This window comes from Eucalyptus grandis, chromosome 1 (assembly GCF_016545825.1).
Source record: "Eucalyptus grandis isolate ANBG69807.140 chromosome 1, ASM1654582v1, whole genome shotgun sequence".
NCBI lineage: Eukaryota > Viridiplantae > Streptophyta > Magnoliopsida > Myrtales > Myrtaceae > Eucalyptus > Eucalyptus grandis.
Window position 1 is genome coordinate 2,508,300 of NC_052612.1, and position 21,667 is coordinate 2,529,966.

The 21,667-nt window shown below is 40.5% G+C and overlaps 1 pseudogene; it reads right to left on the reverse strand.

Moving 5' to 3' along the window:
* Positions 1 to 7,013: 7,013 nt before the first annotated feature.
* Positions 7,014 to 8,288, reverse strand: LOC120292754 (annotated as a pseudogene).
* Between the last annotated feature and the right edge of the window lie 13,379 nt (positions 8,289 to 21,667).

The window sequence follows — 21,667 nt, forward strand, 5'->3', positions numbered from 1 at the left end:
CCATTTACACCATAGAGATTCTTTATCCGAAAAGAGCTTCCAAATGTGCTTAAGCATCAAGGCAACATTGTTTTCCTTTAAGGAACGAATACCAAGCCCTCCCTCCTCTCTAGGGAGGCAAACATCGCACCAGCTACTTTGGCCCCGCCGGACCAACATCGGCCCCTTCCAAAGGAATTGGCGGAGGATTTTCTCAATTCTATCTAAAAAACAGCACATGGCAGGAAGAATACACTTGCCCAAAAGCCTTGAATAGAGTAGAGCACAGACTTAATGAGCTGAAGTCTACCAGCCAATGACAGGAATCTATGGGTCCAAGATTGAACGCGAGCTGTTATTGCATTGACCAGCATAACACAATCCACTTTACCTAGCCTTGCGGATATAACTGGTACTCCCAGGTATCGGAAAGGGAGAGAACCAACCTGGAAGCCAAGTTTGTTCAAGATCCCACTTCGAAGATCAGACGAACCACCAACTATGAACACTTCACTTTTGTTCAGATTCGGCTCCAATCCGCTCCAGCTGGAGAATGAATCAATTCCAGCCTTCAAGAGATCAATAGAGGCCAAGCTAGCTTCCGAGAATAAAAGGACATCATCCGCAAAGAATAGATGGGAGAGCTTGGTCGATTTACATCTCCAAAACCGGCTGTGCCCGCCCGTTTGAATGTCCAATAAACCAGAAAATACTTCCATCACAAGAGTGAATATGTACGGAGACATAGGTTCACCTTGGCGGATACCTCTGCCACTTGCAAAAAAATCCATGCAGCTCTCCATTTAAGGCTACCGAGAATTTTGGAGAACAAACACAGCTCATAATTCGGTCAATAAAGTGCTGAGGGAAGCCGAAAGCTTGAAGGCAAACTTCAATGAATTCCCGATTAATCAGTATCATATGCTTTCCTAAAATCAACCTTGATTACGCATTTGGGCCGATACGGATCATGGTGAAACCCACTGAACAATTCTTGAGCAACCAAAATGTTATCACTGATATGCCTACCCTTTACGAATGCATTTTGAGGCAAACTAATGATGGATGGCAGCACACGAGATAAACGATTAGCAATCAGCTTAGTGATACACTTATAAATAGTGTTACAGCACGCAATAGGCCTGAAGTCATGGACAGTGGAGGCATTGGGGATTTTGGGCACAAGGGCAATAATGGTTGTATTAATTTGCTTCAACAGCTCACCTGTTACGAAGAAATCTCTAACCGCCAAGATAACCGAAGCACCAACAACATCCCAAGAGTGTTTGAAGAACTCAACATTGAAGCCATCAGGCCCGAGAGCTTTTCCGGTAGCAAGAGAAAACAAAGTATCTTTAATTTCATCATCCGAAATAGGGGCAGATAGAAACCGCACCGATCCACATCCAGTCCGCTAAGCACTTTGCTCGGATCTCCTCCATAGTAGGACAGGCGACAGCAGGAGTTGCAGTAAGAACATCACGAAAATGATCAACAAATATCTTCTGGACTTCCGAAGGCTCATCGGTAGTGGTATTTCCATTAGTCACAGATATAATTCTGTTTTGAAGGTGGCGCTTATTCACAACTTGGTGAAAATATTTGGTATTAAGGTCCCCATCCTTCAACCAGCGTACCCTGGATTTCTGCCGATAAAACGATTCCTCTTGAAGTCGCAAGTCTGTGAAAACTTGAATCTGCTGCTTCTCGGCTTCCGCAAGACGACCATTTGAGGGATCAGCTTGCAATGCATCCTGAGTAGCATGGAGAGCCCGCCTAGCCTCAGCCGTTCTCATAGACAAGTCAGAAAATGCTTCTTTGTTGAGCTGTTTCAACTTGCATTTCAGAAGCCGAAAATTTGCACAGAGAGTAAACATGGGCGAGCCTTGAATAGGAGAAAGCCAAGCTTCCAAAACCAATGAAAGGAAATCCGAATGGGTCATCCAGAAATTAAAGAACTTAAATGGCTTGGAAGATTTTGATACCTGCATAACCTTAACAAGCATCGGAGAATGATCTGATATGCCTGGAGCCAAAAAGGATGCTTCCAAATAAGAAAATGTCGAATTCCAGCAGCCATTTACCAACACTCTGTCTATTTTCCTCTGCTTGCGGTTAGGACCAGATGAAGTAGTCCAAGTATACCTATATCCAGTATAACGCAGATCATCTAGGCCCGCTTGGGTCAAATAATCTTTAAATTCGTCGAAAGCCGGGATCCAAGCATTTGAACCACCCACTCTATCCGAAGGGTCACGGATTGCGTTGAAGTCCCCAACAACAATCCAGGGAGTAGAGGAAAGGATACCACTGGTATGAATAAGATCTTCCCATAGAGGCCTTCTAGACATGAAGCAGTGCTCGGCATAGACTACCGAAAGAAACAGGACCTTACCCGAAATCAGCCAAAGAAGCCTCCCGTGGATGACTTGCTTCGAGGAGGTATTAACCAAAAAATCGACCTCCCGGGGGTTCCAACCCACCCAAATTCTCCCCTTATGGGAATAATTATAGTTATTAACCCACCGCCAACCAGGTAATAAAACAGAGGAAACCGAATTAAAAGCAAAGCATCGGAGATCTTGGTCTCAATAATACCAACACAAAGCAAAGATTATTGGACCTAACAAAATTCCTGATTTCGGCTTGCTTAACAGGGTTTCCCAATCCCCTAATGTTCCAAACACCAAAATTCATCAAAAAATAGGGAGGGCAGAAAACACTACCTTCGTCTGGGTGGCCTCCTCCTGCTCGACCCCTTATTAGAAGCATTAGAGGGATTGGCCATAGAAGAAATCTTCAGCGGGGCCTTTTGAATATGCGACGTCTTAGGCCGAGGTTGAGAAGCATCCTGGAGGCTTGGCAACCGGGGCTGAATCCCCTTCCTCACCGCTACTATCGCTAACATGCCCTTGCATCCTCCTCCAATTCTTCACCGAAGACAAAGCTGCCTGACTTCGACAGCTTAGAGATAGCAAGAGCTAAGGAGTTCCCATCACCTTCCGAGATCCGACCTTCGGAGCATGTATCTTACTTGGACCATCAGCCATTTTGGCCTTTAAGGTCGGGATTGGAGGAGTAAGTCCTAGCTTCTCCTTATGTCCCCGGGAGGTGTTTATTTTTCCTATTGGTGACTTGTTTCCATCCCTTCTCCGAGGAGGAAGAGATATTAGGATCTGCGGTAGACGGATCTGCAGAGACCGGATTTGCGTAGCAAAAGAATCGGATTTGCAAGAATGATTGGATTTGCAGCATCAACGAGATTGAACCGCAGCAAGAATCGGAGGTTGCTTGGTGCCCGCCTTTGCCAAGCAATTATGGCCAAATGCACAGCACTTCTCACATGAATTCGGTCTCCATTCATAAAGCACCTGAACCGAGAAGGCTTTGTCATCCACCCATACCTCAACTTCCTCGCATTTCTCCTGTTTTGCAGAAATTTCAACACAGACTCTAGTAAATGATAAACATTTCATTTTCTCCATCAAAGGATCTACATACAAGGGCCTCCCTACTGCGCTTGCAATCTCGCTAATTCCTGGAGCTGACCAACACGCAAAGGGTATATTCTTCAGCCGAATCTAGACAGGAACCGAAGATTGAATATCTTTTTTCAGCTCCATTGTATGGTGCCATTGCTTGAGTACTAACGGGATTCTGGCTACTGTCAAGTGCCCTTCATCCAGTATTTTCTTCCTGAATTCATCATCAGGGATGATGAAAAAATAGAAACCATCATCATTGGCTAGGACTTCGGATAGGTGAGCCCCCCAAGCCTGTTTTAGAGTCATCTCAGTAATCTTAAATGGCACATTCTTTCCAATATAATATCCCACCAGACAAGAGTTCCATTTCGGATCACCAGCAAACTTAGCATTCTCGAGACAACCGCACTACCGATTTCTTCCCCACCGAAATAGGTGGAGCAAAGCCTAGCTCATATCCTTTAGAGGACAGACTAGCCACATTGACCCATGATCGGGGGGGAGCTCTCGAACTCTCCCGATTCAGATTACTGTGGCATCCTCTATTCTGGCCTCTAGAGGCATATCGCACACGGCTTCGACTCCTTGCAATGGGCACCTGGGGTTTGCCCTTACCCCTGCCCGAAGGATCAAAGCTCGTCGATGCCATACAGAACACAAACGAAACCGAGCAGCTGAACGCACCAGAACGCTATCACAGCACAAGGACACCAGCAATATAGGCCATGGCACGGAAAAGCTTCGGCTAAGATCCTAAGAGGGATGGGACGAAGCTTACCTTCAAAGGAGACGGCCCAGAAGTGGCCGCAAGATCAGCTCGAAGCTCGGCCAGAGACGAACTCGGGAACGCACCAGAACCCTAATCGCGAGTCAGGAGCTCTCACGATTTAGGACAACCCAACCAAAACGCTTTGGTGAGGATTTGCGGGGGGGAGATGCGAGGAATACCTCCAAAATCGCGCCAAACGGATCCCCGAAGAGATCGGAATCACTCAAAAACCAGAACGCTCGCTACAGGGAACTAGTCGCCCGGTAGAGAGCATAGATGAACAGTGATCCGCCCAATTGCAAAATCATATTATAGAAATTGTTCCCGGAAACAAGAAGCTATTTTTTTCTATTTCTTGTTTTTGTTCCAAATCTATTCCCGAAAATAAAAAAATAGATTTTTGTTCCCGGGAACAAAAGTTTTACCAAATAGGTTTCTATTCTTTTTTGTTCCCCCGGAACAAAAGAACAAAAAAAGTTACTTCGAGGAACAAAAATAGATTTTAACAAATAGGCCCCTAGCATCCGGCGATTGACCAAGGCTACGACCGACGAGGGGTGACCTCGCCGGCCGTGAGGCCTCACCTGCCTTAGGCAAGGTTTCCCTCACTAAATTTGGCATGGGACAACCTCATTGGCCTTTGACATGGGCAACCCTCGCTAACTTTTGGCGAGGCTCGACATTGCCTAATTTGGCAGGGCAAGCCTCACCCGAGGTCGGTGAGATCACCCCTTGCCAAATCCCGACGAGGTCATATCGACAACAGGCCAGAGGAAGAAAAGGCGAAAAAATAGAAAGAAAAGAAAAAAAATATTTAAAAGTTAAAAAAAAAAATTAATAAATTTTATCCACATCAGCACCGACTGTGCTACATCAGCAAATTCCAATCAACTTTGGCTAGATTGATTCAATTGGTAAGAAGTGAAAAGGTTTAGGACTAAATTAGCAAAATTGAATCGTTTATAACTAAATTGGCAAAAATTTAATAGGGGACTTTTTGGACAATTCTTCAAGGCAATAACTAATCATCACCCCAAGAGAGAATTTCAATTTGGGAATTTTTTTCTTGCGTGAGGGAAATATTCTCTATTTCCTTTTTATTCTTTGATTCCAAACTTGAAAGGGAGATGCCACTATCCGTAGCTTTGAGCCGTCGCGAATGCCTCTTTACCTACTAACCGTCTCCTCTTTGTCCCATAAATGTACAAGTACATTGATATGACTTGCTAGTATTTAATAAATTAATAATATAAAATGCCTTGTTAGATATGACATCACCCAATATTTCATTAAATTAATCATGAATGAGATACTTTTCATCTATCATTTAATAAATAAGATACCTTACTCATATTCATTCACGGAATGATTAGTTCATGATGTTTGTACCTTTTTGGATTATTCCAATGCAAGATGTTTATAAAATACTGATTCCAGGGTATAAACAAAGAGAAGACCAACAAAATTTGATAAGTTCAACTTGTTGATCACTGATTAAAATTTCGAGCCGAGAAAATACTATCCTGACATAGTTATTCTTTTTGTTCTAGGAATATCTCCATTTCAATCCATTTCCAATCTACTTCTTCAAGGAGCAATGATGTAATCTATGTGGTGTCTTGTGTTGTATTTTTTATGAGCTGATTGATGTTACGGGAAAAATTTCGACACACTAATTTCTTCGAATCATAAACCAGGAGTTTAAATAAGTAATAGTTCAATGCTTTGGTTCGTCTAAAATGGGATGATCCATTTGATCAAGATCAACAAAGGAAAATTTGGTTGAATTATTATTCACTAAAGGGCGGTGGGGGCAGGCCTCATCATTGGCCGGCAGCAATCGGCCACGCTGGCCATAATGAGGAGGAAGAAGGGGAAAAAGAAAAATAAAATAAAATAAAATAAAATAAATGACTAAATAATTTGAAAATTAAAAATAAAAAATTATCCACATTAGCGTCCGGTGGACGACAATACCAACCGGTATCCACATCATTATTGGCTGGCCAAATTTGACCGGATGAAGTGAATTGATATAACTGTTAAAGATTGAAGATTGAATTGGCCAAAAAAAATTAAATTGAATTGGCATAATTATAATAAATTTAAGACTTTTTTGGTAATTTTCTCATGAATTGAATTGAGAGGCAAGGTGTCAATTTTGATGAGATCATTATTTTATATGTTTAAAAAGTTATCAATAACAAAAAAAAATAGTGAACTATTTAGAGTTACGATAAATTTTATCTTACAAAAATATGTTTAAAAAGTTATCAATAACCAAAAATAGTGAACCATTTAGAGTTACGATAAATTTTAGCTTAGAATTTTTAAAACCCAGCAACCCAAGCTAAAACTTTTCATATCGTTCCAAAATAAATATATATCGACTTGTCGATTGGCTCATATTTTTTAAATTAAATCATTTCCATATTTGAAAGAACAGTCTAAAATAGGAAAAAGTAATTTCCTCCATGTTCAGCAAAACAAGTTACTAATATATGAAGACATAAATACTAAGAACGAAATCTCCATCCTCGTACTTAGAGTTACCATGCGGTCCTATCCAATGCATGGAGTTGATATGTGGCGGAGCACTGCTGTCGAAAAAGAAAGAGGCCTCAGGAAAATATAACAAAATTCTTTGTAATCATCATTGGCTCGAACCAAGATCCACGGCATGAAAACTATCAATCCTGAACCTATTGAGAACTCTTGCCGTAACTAGAAGGGGTCAAAGTACATAATGAATTTCCACACTCTCTTCTATTCAACTGTGGTCAGTCCTCGTCCGTCCCCGAGCCTTCCGAACTCAAGTTCTTCTTAGGCACCGTGCCGTTAGCAGTCTTACCCTTCTTTTTCGGCTCCTGCTCGTCAGCCTCATCTTCGCTGCACTCGCTCTCGTAATCGTACTCCTCTACATCACTCTCCTCTTCCTCTTCGATCCCATCCTCTACGACGGCCTCTTCCAGTGCAGCTCCGCCCCTAGTGCCTGCACGAGTTCCTTTGAGAACTTTCACTTTCAAGTTCACTTTTTTGTCGCAGCCAATCCACGAATCACACAATAACACATCAAATTGTAGTTCCCTTCCCGGGGGCCAAAAACTTGCCCATAACCAGCCTCGAGCCACCCCTCACCTTCTCCACTCCTCTGATGGCCTTACTTTTTTCCTTTGCATCTGCTCCCAATCCCTCCGTAGTCTCCTCGATTGCCTTAGAGGCAGCACTTACAGCAGCCGCTTCATCCATGAAACTTAACTTCTGAGAAAACCAAACATCGTTGGAGTTGGGGTCTGCCAGAAGAAACCAAAAACTTTCTTCTTTGTGAAAAGGATACAGTAGAGCGTGAGGTTGGGTGCCAACGAGTCCGTTATCTCTTTTGAGTGTAACCCAAGCCTGAATTGTGACCACATCGCCCTCCTGTATGCCTTCTTCACCTTCAGTTTCGCATGTAACATCTATCGATAGAGAAGGCATCATCTCTAGAACTCTCTCTATATCTTGTACTTCTGCACTGGAGAGGCCTGCTGCCTGGAGACATGTCCTGGAGCTCCTGAAATGTTCTCACTTTCTGCAAAAGATAATGAATGAAGATCTTAGAAAGAGGGAGCTTAGGAGAAAGAAAAAATCTGCTATGCCGTGGTTCCCATTGCTCAGGGCAGGGCACAGTAATATCCACTTGCACATTGTAATGCATCATGAAGTGCAAATTTTCATTGAAAGTGATTACAAATCCCAGCAACACAAAAGATTCAGGGATGGGGCTCGCAGTCACTCCAGTAGGTGCAACAATTGGTTAATATTTGATTTTAATTAACAGAAAAAAGGATAGCATTAAGCTCAAACCATCAGGCATTTGATGACCCTTGAGAACGGTAGAGAAAAGATCTCTGACCAGAGGCAACGCATGTAGCAATCATAGACTCACCTTGTGAGCTACCCTCTTAATAACAGATTCGCTGATATGCGGTAGCTGCAGAAAAGGTGCAATGCTTTCACTGCGATCCTCAAGTTGTCTTCCTTGCACTGAGAGGAACAGCTTGCCGTACATTCATAAAACCCCCACATGCTCCCCTGAATTAGTTCTAATTTTGTACTTGTAGCGATAATGTACATTAAAATTTGGTGCAGCTCTACATCCCTCTACATCTCAGATATACTGCGAAAAGAAGACAAAGGCAGGTGAGCATAAAAAAATAAGAGGCAAATCGGTCTCCAAATTAGAGAAGGATGCACGTCAGTCCTTTAACATCGTGAATATTGGCTTAAGGCCTGTTTGATAACCCCAAAACTAAAAAATTCAGCACTCGATGAGATTAAGTTTGTTTCATGAGCCGAATTAGCATTTACAGTCCAAATTGACTTAATCTCTTCCATAGAAAATGATTGATTGTTATTGGAATCTGGCGAATTATATTGTTAGAACTTACCAATACTAATCATAATTTCGTATTTGGTAGGAAATTAGTAATATTTCAGCAACCAATTTTCAGTTAATATCAAACAGCTGTTTATTTTTATTTTTCGGCACTTGAAATGATTTAACATATAAACTTTGGTGCTTAAATTTTCAGCACTTATTTTTCAATTTTACCGAACAATCCTTTAGTCTAACTTTTCAAATCATCAGGTATTTGTCATTTTGCTTGTCATACCGTCAATGTGTCCATCTGTACTTCACACAACTCTCTGCTACTGGCTAATACTCAAGTTTCAATGAATTAATGTAACTACATATTATGAGTTCAGTTCTCCACAATGTTAGAAATCATGAGATCACGGTAGAAAGTTCCAAGTAACACAGAACCTCAGTGCAACAAACACACACGCATGCGCCGATGCGCATGCATGCATGCATGCGTGTGCACACACCAATTAAGTTCTAAATCTTTCGATTTTACTAATTGAGTTATAAATCTTTTCATATTTTACCAATTGAGTCCATTTAGTCAATTTTCGCTGGCATTTACGACGTAAATGTTGGCCGTCTACGTGGCACAACTACTAGCGTTACATGAACAATTTTTAATGATATTTTTTTGAATTTTAAAAAAAAAACTTTTTCCTTTCTTCTTTTTTCATTCTCTTTTTTTTTCTTTATTTTTATTTTTATTTTACCGTGAGCAGCCAGGGCTGCTGGGCACTCGCCAACTAGTAGGCGAGGGTCACTGGGCCCTCACCATCTGCAGGCGAGGGCCGCGACCCTCGCTCGACGTTGCCCAATTCTGGGCAAGGCCATGACAGCCGCGACGGCCTTTTTGAGACCCTGAGGTTCTTCGACTTCGCTCGCTCCATTCAAATTACGCAAAGCCCAAGGCCAAGCTCTGAAGGAAGTGAAAATTTCTGAGGGAGTGTGTGAGAAAAAGGAAGGAATTTCATCGGAGGTCGCGCGAAAACTGCGAGGTTGGGGCCTTGTGATGCGGAAGAGGCTTCGATTTCGATTTGCGCGTCGTTTGTTGTTGCTTCTGCCGTGAAGTCTTTTGATTGTTGGCTATTTCGTGAGGATCGTTGGAAGGCATCGCCGTGGATCGAGACGGTATCGCAGCTGCTCGCCGGTGGCAAAGGAAAAACGGAAAAACAAAAGGAAAAAAAGGAAAAAGAAATGAAAAGAAGAAAAAAAATTAAAAGTACTAAAAAAATTCGAATTTTTTAAATATTATTAAAAATCCGTAACACATAAGATGTCCGGCATCCATATCGGAGATTTTGGAGTGACTCGATTGGCAAATTGTAAAAAATTTAGAACTCGGGTAGCAAATCATGAAAGGGTCTAAGACTCAATTAGCAAAACTGATATGTTTATAATTGAATTGGTAAAAATATAATAAATTTAACACTTTTTGGATAATTTTTCTAGAAATAAAAATAATGCCGCATTTTCATAATAGAAATCTCTCTGATTGCGGACATTGTATTCTTCCTCTTAAAATACTTTGATAATTAAAAAATTTAGCAATTTAGAGAGATAGCTAGCTTTCTGAATTGCAGCAGAGGCCAAGACATCGGCCAATTTGTGGAGAGCAACTAACGTTGGCCTCATTTGAGGATCATATTCATTTCGGAAAATTTCCAAAATTTCCCATTGAAGCCGAGTTTTTTTTTTTTTTTGGTCGTAACTAGAAATTTCATTATAACTTGGGAAGCTTACAACCGGACGCTAGGGCGTCGGCATATACAAGGTCTAGCAACAGGTAAGGCGGATATATGTTCCAATCCTGGGCCAAAAAATTGAAAAGCCAGGCCTTAGCAGCCCAGTCAGCCACAGCATTTCCTTCTCGCTTGCAGAACCGAACAACTAGGTTTGGGAAAAAGGAAAGGGAATCGGTGGCTTCCGCGAGCAAAACGCGAGCCTCCCATGGCGGCAGTTCTTCTCCCGTAATAGCAGCAACGACAATACTACAGTCCGATTCAAGCGTGATCGGAGCTCGATGAAGCCCTTGGTTCAACGGATGGCGGAGCGTGAAAGTGAGGGCCTGAAATTCCGCAATCAAGGCTGATGCTGCTGGAAATCGTGCTATATAAACATCAGTAAGGCGACCATACTGATCTTTGCAGATCGAAGCCATCGATCCGTGTGTGCTCCCCGGCTGAAAAGAGGCGTCGACATTACATTTCAAAGTGCCTGGTGCCGGTGGATGCCAGATCTGATTTTGTTGCTTCTTTCCTATAGATCGTGTTGAAGAGGATGAGAGGGAAACCTCATGAAGTCGCGTCTGTGAGAGTGCATTCTCCGCTGCTAAAGAGGGATCTAGCCGATCGCCCCTGAAGATAAAACCGTTCCTCATTTGCCAGATTTGCCAGAGGACATTGGCGATGAGCTCCAGAGCAGGTGACTTATTAGGCGATTCAGCTTTTTCTGTCAACCAAACTTCTATACGAGTGACCGTACTAAGCTGGATATCTATATTAATCTGTGGATGAAGCCAGACGTCTGTTGTCCATGAGTAGAATAGAAATAAATGCTTTAATGTTTCTAGAACTTGCTTGTTACATAACTGATAAAAAGGTTCCGAACTGATATGCTTCTTGAATAAGTTGTCCTTAGAAGCAATCACATTTTGGCAGACAGACCAAAGAAATATTCGTAGTTTTGGGATTGTACGCAGTGTCCAGACTTTTTTCCACAGTATCTTAGGATGTCGATATGATGTTGATGTTGTGCTGTTGTTTGGAGTTCTGTTCACAATAGTCAGAGCATGGTAATTGCTCTTGACCATATGGCGGCCATCCTTGTTGGTTGTCCAGACTAGTTGATCAGCAACTAAAGTTGGTCTAACTGGAATGGTTAGAACCTCTGCTACGATCTGATCATCTAAGAAGCTAGTGAGTAGAGAGGTATTCCAGCTATTGTGGATGGGATCAATGAGATCAGCCACAAGTTTGGGTTCCTCTGTAGCCGCACGTCCACCTATGACTCCTCTTGGTAACCAGCAATATTCCCTAATGCGAATTTTCCTTCCAGCACCCACTAACCATCTAACATGAGGAATAATAGCATCCCTACCAACTAGAAGACTCTGCCACCCCCAAGATGGTCGAGAACCTCGATTCACCGATTGGAAATCCGTAGAGTGGTAGTAAACACCCTTAAAAATTTTACTCCATAAAGCTTGTGGCTGCTGCAGTAATCTCCATGCTTGCTTACCGAGCATGGCTTTGTTAAATTCTATCAAATCATGAAATCCTAGACCGCCCTCGTTCTTACTCCTCCTTAAAATTTCCCATCTCTTCCAATGTATCCCTGCTTTATTTTGATCATTTTTCCACCAGAAACGAGCAATGCTCTTCTCTATAGTTTTACAAAGAGACAATGGAAGTTTGAAAATCGACATAGCATAGTGAGGAAGTGCCTGGATGACAGATTTAATGAGAATTTCCTTGCCCCCTTTCAAAATAAACTTTTCTTTCCATCCTTCCAGCTTTGCTTGTACTCTCCCCAAGAGCCAAGAGAACATTTCCTTTTTAGATCGGCCCCAATCAGACGGTACTCCCAAGTATTTCCCATAGTTTTGTAGCACCGGAACTCTAAATTCAGACACCAGATTTTCCTGTAAGCCGAAAGGACAATTCTTGCTGAAAATAATTCCTAATTTGTTTCGGTTCGAAGCCTGTCCCGTGGCCACACAATACTGATTTAAGATATTGGCCAGTTCTGGCATTCCCTAATATTTGCATCGAGGAAAAAGATGGCATCGTCCGCAAAAAATAAATGGGACAATATAGGGCACCATCGATTCAATTTAATTTCTTTTAATTGACCCATATCAACTGCTTGAGGAATCATAATAGAGAAAACATTTGCCAATAAGATAAAGATGTATGGCGAAAGAGGGTCACCTTGTCTGAGGCCACGAGTTGGATGGAAAAAAGGAAGTAGTTCACCATTAAAGTGGACACTATAAGATGTGGTAGTGATGCATTGGAGGATCAAGTGCACCCATCTTGGATGGAAACCCAATCGAGAAGATAGGCATTCAGAAATCCCATTCTACTCTATCATAGGCCTTTTTCATATCGGTCTTGAGGATCGCATGAAATTTACTCGTTCGCTTTCGGGTCTTGAACTGATGAATAACTTCCTGAACGACGAGAATATTGTCATGAATCTGTCATCCATTCACAAAAGCCGACTGTTCCATGGAAATCAGATTAGGTAGCCAAGGTTTAAGGCGATTAGCGAGTACCTTGGAAATGATCTTATAAGCAAAGTTGCATAGGCTAATCGGCCTATATTGATCTAGTCTTTCTGGGTGAGGCGTCTTAGGGATCAAAGCGATAACTGTCTGGTTCAGATTTGTAGGCATCCGGTCTGACCCAAAAAAATTCTATACTAGAAGATGAAGATCTGACTTTATGACCTCCCAATGAGTTTGATAAAACAAACCATTAAAGCCATCAGGGCCAAGAGCCTTATTAGTGCCCAACTGAAAGGTAGCTTGTCAAACCTCCTCCAAAGATATTGATTCCAGTAGCTTTGCATTCATTTCCGCAGTTACCACCTACGGACATTGAGCTAAAACAGGTCCGTAATCTCGGTAACCCACCGTGGTGTATACCTCAGCAAAATAGGTGGATGCCATAGCTTTCAAAACCTGTGGTTCACGAATCCATCTCAGATTATCATCCTGCAACATAATAATGCGGTTTTTTTGTCGTCTTTGAAGAGTGGCAGCATGAAAGAACTTAGTGTTCTTATCCCCCCATCGCAGCCATTGAATCCGCGAATGCATAGCCCAATATTGCTCTTCTTGTTGCCAGGTCCGCCGTAGTTCTTCTCTGATCTTGGTAACTTCAAAACTATTAAAGGTACATTGCTGCTGGTTTATGATAAGTTGAAGTTGTTGCTGTAGAGCTGTAACTTTAAGATCAGCCCTAGGAAATTTGGCCCGACTCCATTTAGTTAATGCCACGAGACCCTTTTTCAGTTTTGGGACTAGATCACCACCCTGCACTTGGACTGAATTCCAGGCATCTGAGATAATACGTCGGCATTCGTCATGGTCATTCCAATAAAATTCAAAAACAAAATTCATCCCTCTTCTTCTAGATGATGGTGAAGTATTGATAATCAATGGGCTATGGTCGGAACCCACCACTGGCAAGGCAAAGACCTCTACATTAGGGTATAATAATCGCCAGTCAAGTGTGCACATAGCCCTGTCTAGCCTTTCTTTTACCAGTTCATCACCCTCTCTGTTATTCATCCACGTGAACCGACACCCTTTACTTTCCAATTCCATTAAAGCACAATCATTGAGAACCTGCCGAAAGGAGAACATATGGAGCTGATGAGCCGGCCTTTTCCCCACCTTTTCCCACGGATAAAGGATTTCATTAAAATCACCAGCACAAATCCAGGGTAGTACATTAACCAAACTAATCTTGCGCAGCTCATTCCACAATAGTTGTCGAAAGTGAAAATCATATGGAGCATGAACACAAGTTAGTCTAATCATACGGCCATCCTGCACTTCCCTATAAGTCATATCAATATAATCCTTTGTTGAACATAATACTTCTATGGATACCTGATCATTCCAAAGGACCGCCAGACCTCCTGCCAGACCAACAGGGTTGATAACATAAGCGTTAGTAAAGTGTAAACGTTGCTGAATATCGGTCAGCTTCACTGCACTATTCTTCGTCTCCATTAAAAATACCAGATTGGGCTTTTCCTTGGCCGTCATGGCCTTAAGCGTGTGAACTGTCAGGGGATTGCCCAGTCCCTGACAGTTCTAGCATATAAGTTTCATTTGTGAGATGGTGGCTGTTGAGGGCCAGCCACTAGAGCCCAATGTCGAGCTTCTCCCCCGTCAAGAACAAGTGTTTCTAGTAAACTTGCTTCATCGAGGTCATGCAAGACTAAACCCTTTGAGTCAATTGGTGTGTATCGTCACTGTTTTTTAGCAATACCCACTTTAGGTGTCAGGCGTGCACTCTTCTTTTTCCTATACTGTTGAAACTCCATGAGAGGGGACTGAACATTCTTCATTTTGATTGATGCAGGAATGAGTGCTGTATGAACTCAACTCCTTTGAAGATGCTGCTGGTCAGAGTCTGTAGGTTGCAAGTTTATTGGCAAAAGTTGTGTAGCCTCTGTTGCTGCTGTAATAGAAGGCGGAGCTAGCAAAGGAGGCAGATTCTAAAGCTACGAAGGAGGCGTCTCAGGTATATTTTATTCAGGTTGAGCTGCTGTGGGGTTAGGTGTATAAACAGTCTGCCAAAAAGGACTAGGTTCCTTTACTTCAGCCTTTAGCCACTGACCGTACACCATACTATCCCGTCCTTCAAAGTTAGCTTCATCATAGGGAATCGTCTTGCAATTCATTGCATAATGACCTAACCTTCCGCAAGAGTAACAGAAGTGCGAGAGACGCTCGTAGCGAAAGTCAAACCAGAATAGCTTCCCTTCTAGGCGGATCAACTTACCTTCCCTTAGGGGGTCCTGAAGATGTAACTCTACCTTTGCTCTTGCAGTCCTAGAAGAAATACCCTATTTAGTGTCCACTCGGACCTCTATCACCCTTCCTAAATCTTTCACAGCCTTTGTGATCATCTGCTCAGTTGTCCATTCCAATGGCAGGCCGAAAATTTGTATCCAAAAAGCACACATCGAGAAATCATAGCAATGTAGGGGGTATTAGGCTGCCATGGTTTGAGAATGAAGAGATTGCCCGAAAAAAGCCAAGGACCTCCTTCTAGTACCCACTGTTTATCAGTAGCCGAATGGAATTGTACTATATATAGGCCATCTTCACGTTGTAAAAAGTTGACTTGGTCGGTCTTCCAAGCTTTTTTCAATGTACTCTGAAAGGCTGGGAAATTTATGGATGGATTGGACAGAATCCTTCCTATCAAAGTTAATCTGCATTGTGCCAATTTTGCAGGTGGGGGTTCCTCCTCCCAGACTTCAATGTTCTTTTCAGTAGAAAGCCTACCCAATCTGGAGCACATAGCAGGCAGGCGGAAGGAGTCTTCCGAAGCCATCTCACAGAGGGAATGAGAGCTAAACCTATGGGCGAGCTATCTCGAAACTTACTAACCAGCGAGAATTGGTCCTCGATAGAAGACATCCAGAGTGACAAAACATGCGATACAGCACATGCAGGGGTAAATGCAGAGAATCCATTCAGAAACTTTAAAGATAAACAGAGGGGTTGAAGCAGTCGGATAACAAACCCAGCTGAAGGAATTCCGAAGAGAAACCAGTCGCACTTCAGTCAGGGTTTGGGCCCAGCAGAAAATCCAGAGGTGGCGAAGCGAATCGAAGATGTGCAGAAGCAAAGGAGTTGCGACAGGAAAGCTTGGCCCACCGTCGGTTACGAGGCTGAGGTCGATAGCGCAAGAGTGGGTTTCATTGAAAACGAGAGAAAGAGAAAACAGGATCAGAAATTAGAAGGACAGAAGAATGGTAGTGTGGGAAATTGGGGCTAGGGTTCGGGTAGTCATGGCTATCCAAGGATAGAAAATTCTCTTCATAACAAGAGGGTAGGAACTCTGCAAATCAGAGGTTTTGATACCACCACCCATTGAAGCCGAGTTTGTTTCGCAAAGTTCCTCCAAATTTCATTTTGTTCTAAAATATATTAGATTTTGACCGCGCTGACCCAATTTTCTCTCTGAGCTCATCTTCGGTGATACTCAACTGCTGGCCAACGTTCTTGGGCTCATCATGCACACATCTCGCACCCATTTTTGTGAAAAAAAAAAAAAACACGTTTCCTCGATGCCACTCCTGTACACAATCGAGAACTTAAAAAGAAAAAAAAAAAAAAAACCTAATTTTCAGATCAAAAAAGGGTTGGGGTTTTTCGGACATAAATTGAAATATTAAAAATGAATGACCACTGCAGATGGGAGAAGAAATATGTATTGAGAAAGTCACGGAGTGAAGTTAACACATTGGACACTTGTCCCAAAAAAAAAAAAAAAGTTAACACATTGGACGTTTATTATTTGCGAGACATTCGAGGTATGGTCAAATCATGACTAAGCGAATCCCTGCTAGGTACGAATGTATGTGTCCTGAGCATACATTCGTCGGCATACATTCGTCGGTGGGCAATTATTTTAACAGGTGATGAATACAAGGGAATTGTTGAGCCAAAAGCGATTAAAATCAATGTAATTTAAAGTCTAAGTCTAGAGGACTTCGCTGCAGGAGAAATTTTCAGATTTTTCTTGATTATGGGGAAATAGTATTTGCGGCAAAGGAATGGTCTTGACCATGCCATCTACTTAAAAAATTATTAAGAAAAAAAGAGTAAGTACCGATGTCATACTTAGAGTTACGCTCAGCTTTAACTTCTTTAACTTTTAAAACCTTGACACTTTCCAAACTAAAACTTTTCATAATGTCGCAAAGTATATTAATATTGACTTGTCGAATTTCTTCTTGTGGCCTTTTAAAGGTGAAAACTCTCAATAAGAAAGCTAATGGATTATTAAGCCAAAAGGCCAGCGTGGACTCTCCTAAACTCTACTAATTGCAACCTAGTTAAATACAATCTATTAATCGCAATGCCACCCTTCCCACATGGGAAGAGAGGGGTGGGGGATTCAAATCCCCACCTTCTCAGGGGAGTTAGGGTGTAGATGATTTAGTTTTAAGTGTTGATTTCAACTCTCACACCCTGTAAAAATGTAGGATACAAGTTTGAGAACGAGAGTTCAAATAACAATAGAATATAACCAACAAAAAAAAAATTGCTATCTACTTACCTTTTAGAGTCGCCACTAATCAATTATTGCTGATTAACACCTAAGTAAAATGCGGGAGTACATTTCACTTCTATGAGCCAAAAAAAGAATAGATTCGGGGATTTGATTACGCTAAATAAGTCTAACGCCTTTAGATATCTTTTCTCTTTACTTTCAAAAATATTTTGCAATTGGTTTAGGTTAATTTTAAGCCAAAGCCACTAATATGTAAGAGATAATCATGCGGTGCTGAATCAATAATATAAAACGCAAAAAATCTAAATACTAAATAAATTGCTAGAATAGGGCAAAGACTTAAATACCTCAAGCACGCAAAAGCCCTATTAATTACAATAATTGTTCTGCAAGATGTCAATTAAAAATGCATGCACAGCCTAGGCATGGTTTTCTAAGTGCAATGACATTTTATTATTTTATTAATTCTTTATGAAAATTAACCTATATAATGCATGAGATTCAATTTTATTCTAAATTATGACTATATGACCTAATTTAACTAATGACATGTGACATGAATTATTTATATGACCTAATTCTAATTACAAGTAAAAGAAATATAAACCATTTTAACATGACATGTAATTCAAGTTATATGACCCTAGACATACAATGAGATGAAGTGGCAACGATGAAGTGGCTACGATGAGATGTCAATATATGCAACTAATTCTATATTAAATTTCTCGAGACCTGATCCTGCGGACCATAAAATCAATTCCACTCTACAATTCTCCCAGAACTGGACCTGGACCTCGGGATGGTTTTGCCTAAGCAAACGTTGGTCAAATTTAACCCACTACCTATCAAACTGAAGCTATGGATGTCATCTAGAGTTGTTAGTCACCTCCGCAAATGAGATCATTTACTAAGTGAAATTCCCTAGTTACTACAACATGCTCTCTGACTCCGAATCAGGAAAAATCCCAATGAACATTTCATAAAACAACAAGTTCAAACCGAGCGTAAATCTTAAAATTGGAGGGACCGTCCCGGCTACCTCGGAAGAGGCAGACTCCAATCCTGCTCTTCATTTAGTGTTAAGGTCATTTGCGGTGGAGACAGGCACGTCATGGGAGTGCTTGGGTTCCTGTGGCTGCTTGCGGGCCAACCAGTGCTTCACTCTCATTTCGCTCCATAACGGCATGCAACCTAGGCGCTGTTGAACAAAGTGAAAGCCCGCAAACAAAGATCGAACCGATAATGTATTTCCAGGACAGAACACTTAGCTTTCGCGTCGACCTTTCAATGCGGTTGGCGGTGGCTTGTGACGATTTGAAGATGGTATCAAAGACCGTAAAGTAGGGTGTGGGTTTTATAATTTCACCCCTCCAGATCAGTTTTTCTCAGGAATCCTCGGGCTTGGAGTGTATCTTTACTTTTCTTCCGTCTTTTCATATGCACGAAAGCGCCACTTTAATTTCTCTGTTTCCCCGCTTTCATCTACACGTCGTCAGCCTGCCCACACACTCCACCCGGCGCTCCCATTCCCTGCTCTCGGTTTCTTCCATTCCTTATCTCCGATTTCTTGGTTTTGCTTTTTATCCTATTGGACCCAACGTCTCTGCCTTTTTCTTATCCTTTCGGTTTTGTAAGCTCAATTTAGACTTGTACAGATGATGCCCCACGCGAGTTATGTATCTCAACAAAATGACCAAGAAGAGGGTACGATTTGGTTCAGTCGTGATCTCGCCTAAGTCAACATTTGATGCAGATATGCTGAATGAACATTTCTAAATGCCAAAAAATTTCTAAACACAAACCCAATCCCTAATTTTTCTTATGAAATGCATGAGATGTATTCAGGTAAAAATTTAGGTATTAATTGTGTTATTAAATAATTCATGCATATCGTCTACCATCTAAATCTCCTAAATAATATTAGAAAATGAAGAAATTTCCGGATGTCACAACTCTTACTTTTCTAAAAGAAAATCCATCCTCAAAATTTAGATTTACCTTATCAATTAAATAACTATTAATACTTGCGTTTCATTTTAATTTTCGCTTTCCACTTCATTTTTTCCAAATCATTGATATTGCCACAAGACTTTAACTAAAGGTATAGTCTTTCTAACTTGTTCCTTTTGATCTAAAATATGTATTGGCTTCTCTGCATTAATTGCTCTCTGGTTTATCTCAATTATCTCAGCAAGATACTCAAGAGGTTGTCCGCTATATATATATATAAATTTTTTTCAACAAGAGCACCAAAACTCCATCATTTGGCCCTTGAAAATCTGATATCTTTCTCCCCAATGCTTTTCCTCAAATTTTGTGTCAGTACCTTTCTCTTCAAAAGTACTACCTCTATAGCTTATAAACGACTTTCCATTACCAGAATTCCAAAATTTCCTTCATCCATTTTCACTAGACATTTTCAAATTTCGAATGCATTGTTTAGCCTTCCAACTATCCTCGATCAAATCCAACAAAATTTATTCTTAAAATTTGTCATGTCCAAAAGATCAAATTCTAGCATTTAAGCAATCCTTATCCTTTTTCTGACAATTTCTAAGAATCATCAATTCTTAAACAGCTTTTGAGTTCTCCGAAGTGTCAAACCTGTACAAAAAATTTTCTTTGATACCAAAAATCTATTACCATTGGTCGACACTCAAAATTTAACCAGTAATACATTTTCCATATTCATCACAACTTGAACTTCCCCATCCATCAATTAAACTATTGGGATTTCTATTATCTCAATGAAGACAGCCTAAGAATATCACATTGTCCACTTGAAGAATTTGTGTAAATCAACTCTTCTGTAGTTCACGAAAACCTTCAAATATTCTTCATGCTCTTACTAATTGCTCGAATAGAGTTTATCAATAATAGAACTTCAAAATGGCCCCTTTTAGCACCACCACTAATTAACTTTCAATACATCCTGGACAAAGTTCATAATATCGAAGTATTAAAGTTACAGAAAAGAGATTTCCAATCATGGAACTTGGAAAAGATCCACTTATTTCAATCCCACTGTCTCTCAAGGCAATTTAACTTATTTCTCTCTATAGAATCAGAGACAACAAAAACAAGAACTTATCTTTAATCCATTTATTTGATAAAGAATGTCGCTACTTAAAACATCATTGCTTAAACTCGAATGATTATTACCTTCCAGATCATCAACATAAGAATTTGTCTTTAATCAACAAATCTTAATAACGAATTTTACAAAATAAGAACTCATCCAATCTCCAATCCAAAGTATGTCAAGTCCTGAACTTAAAGAATCGCCACATAATCTTATCACTTCTTAGATCAATAACTTAAGCACTTGACTTACATCATTTCAACGAAAACCAAAACTGGAATTCATCATGTCTACTAACTATAAAAAAAAAACCTTTCAAGTAAGGTTATCAACTCATAAGCTCATAGTCTTCAATTATGAAGATCATGCTTGTTACTACAACCCATAAACCACAAGTAGATTTACGATTCAAGATTACAACTACTACAATCAATTCTTATTAGTCAAATCATCACAATGTAACACATCAAGACTTCCAATATAGATTCTCCTTTTCTAATAAGAAAATCATAACCTACCTCAGCTGATCATAACTTAATTTCCAAAATTCATATCTTACTATCTATACATCATAACTTACCATAGAATTCATGACTCATCAATAAAGGATTGCACTTTTATTTTAAAAATCATTAACATAGACTTTGTAATCCAAATCTATCTAACTCCATCAATAACCAAAGCTCAACCATTTTCATACTGAATACCACAATAATAAAATCAATAGCTTGTGACTCTACGAATTATACCCAAACACCCAACATATTATCACTCATTGCATGAGTTTCGAATTAAAACTTAGCACTTCTAAAATCCATTCCTGTCATGATGTATATCAACCACTAGTATTCTTATGTATCTAAAAGTTTTTTCCAAAATTCCTAAAGATCGTAATATATCGAATAATATGTAACTTTCTATATCAAAACTTATTATTTCTGAAACCCCTACTCCACCAAGTCATTTCTTAATGCGTAAAGTCCATATGCATAATCCATCTATTTTATTTTCAACTTAAGCTCCTAATCATTAGTCACCTCATCACTTCATTAACCTCACTCTAGTACTTAAATTATCATAACCTAAATTTCCATAAAATTTGAACCTCGAGTGAATGGATATTTTAGCTTCACTTCAATCGGCCAATGTATAACTAATTTATTATCAAACTGT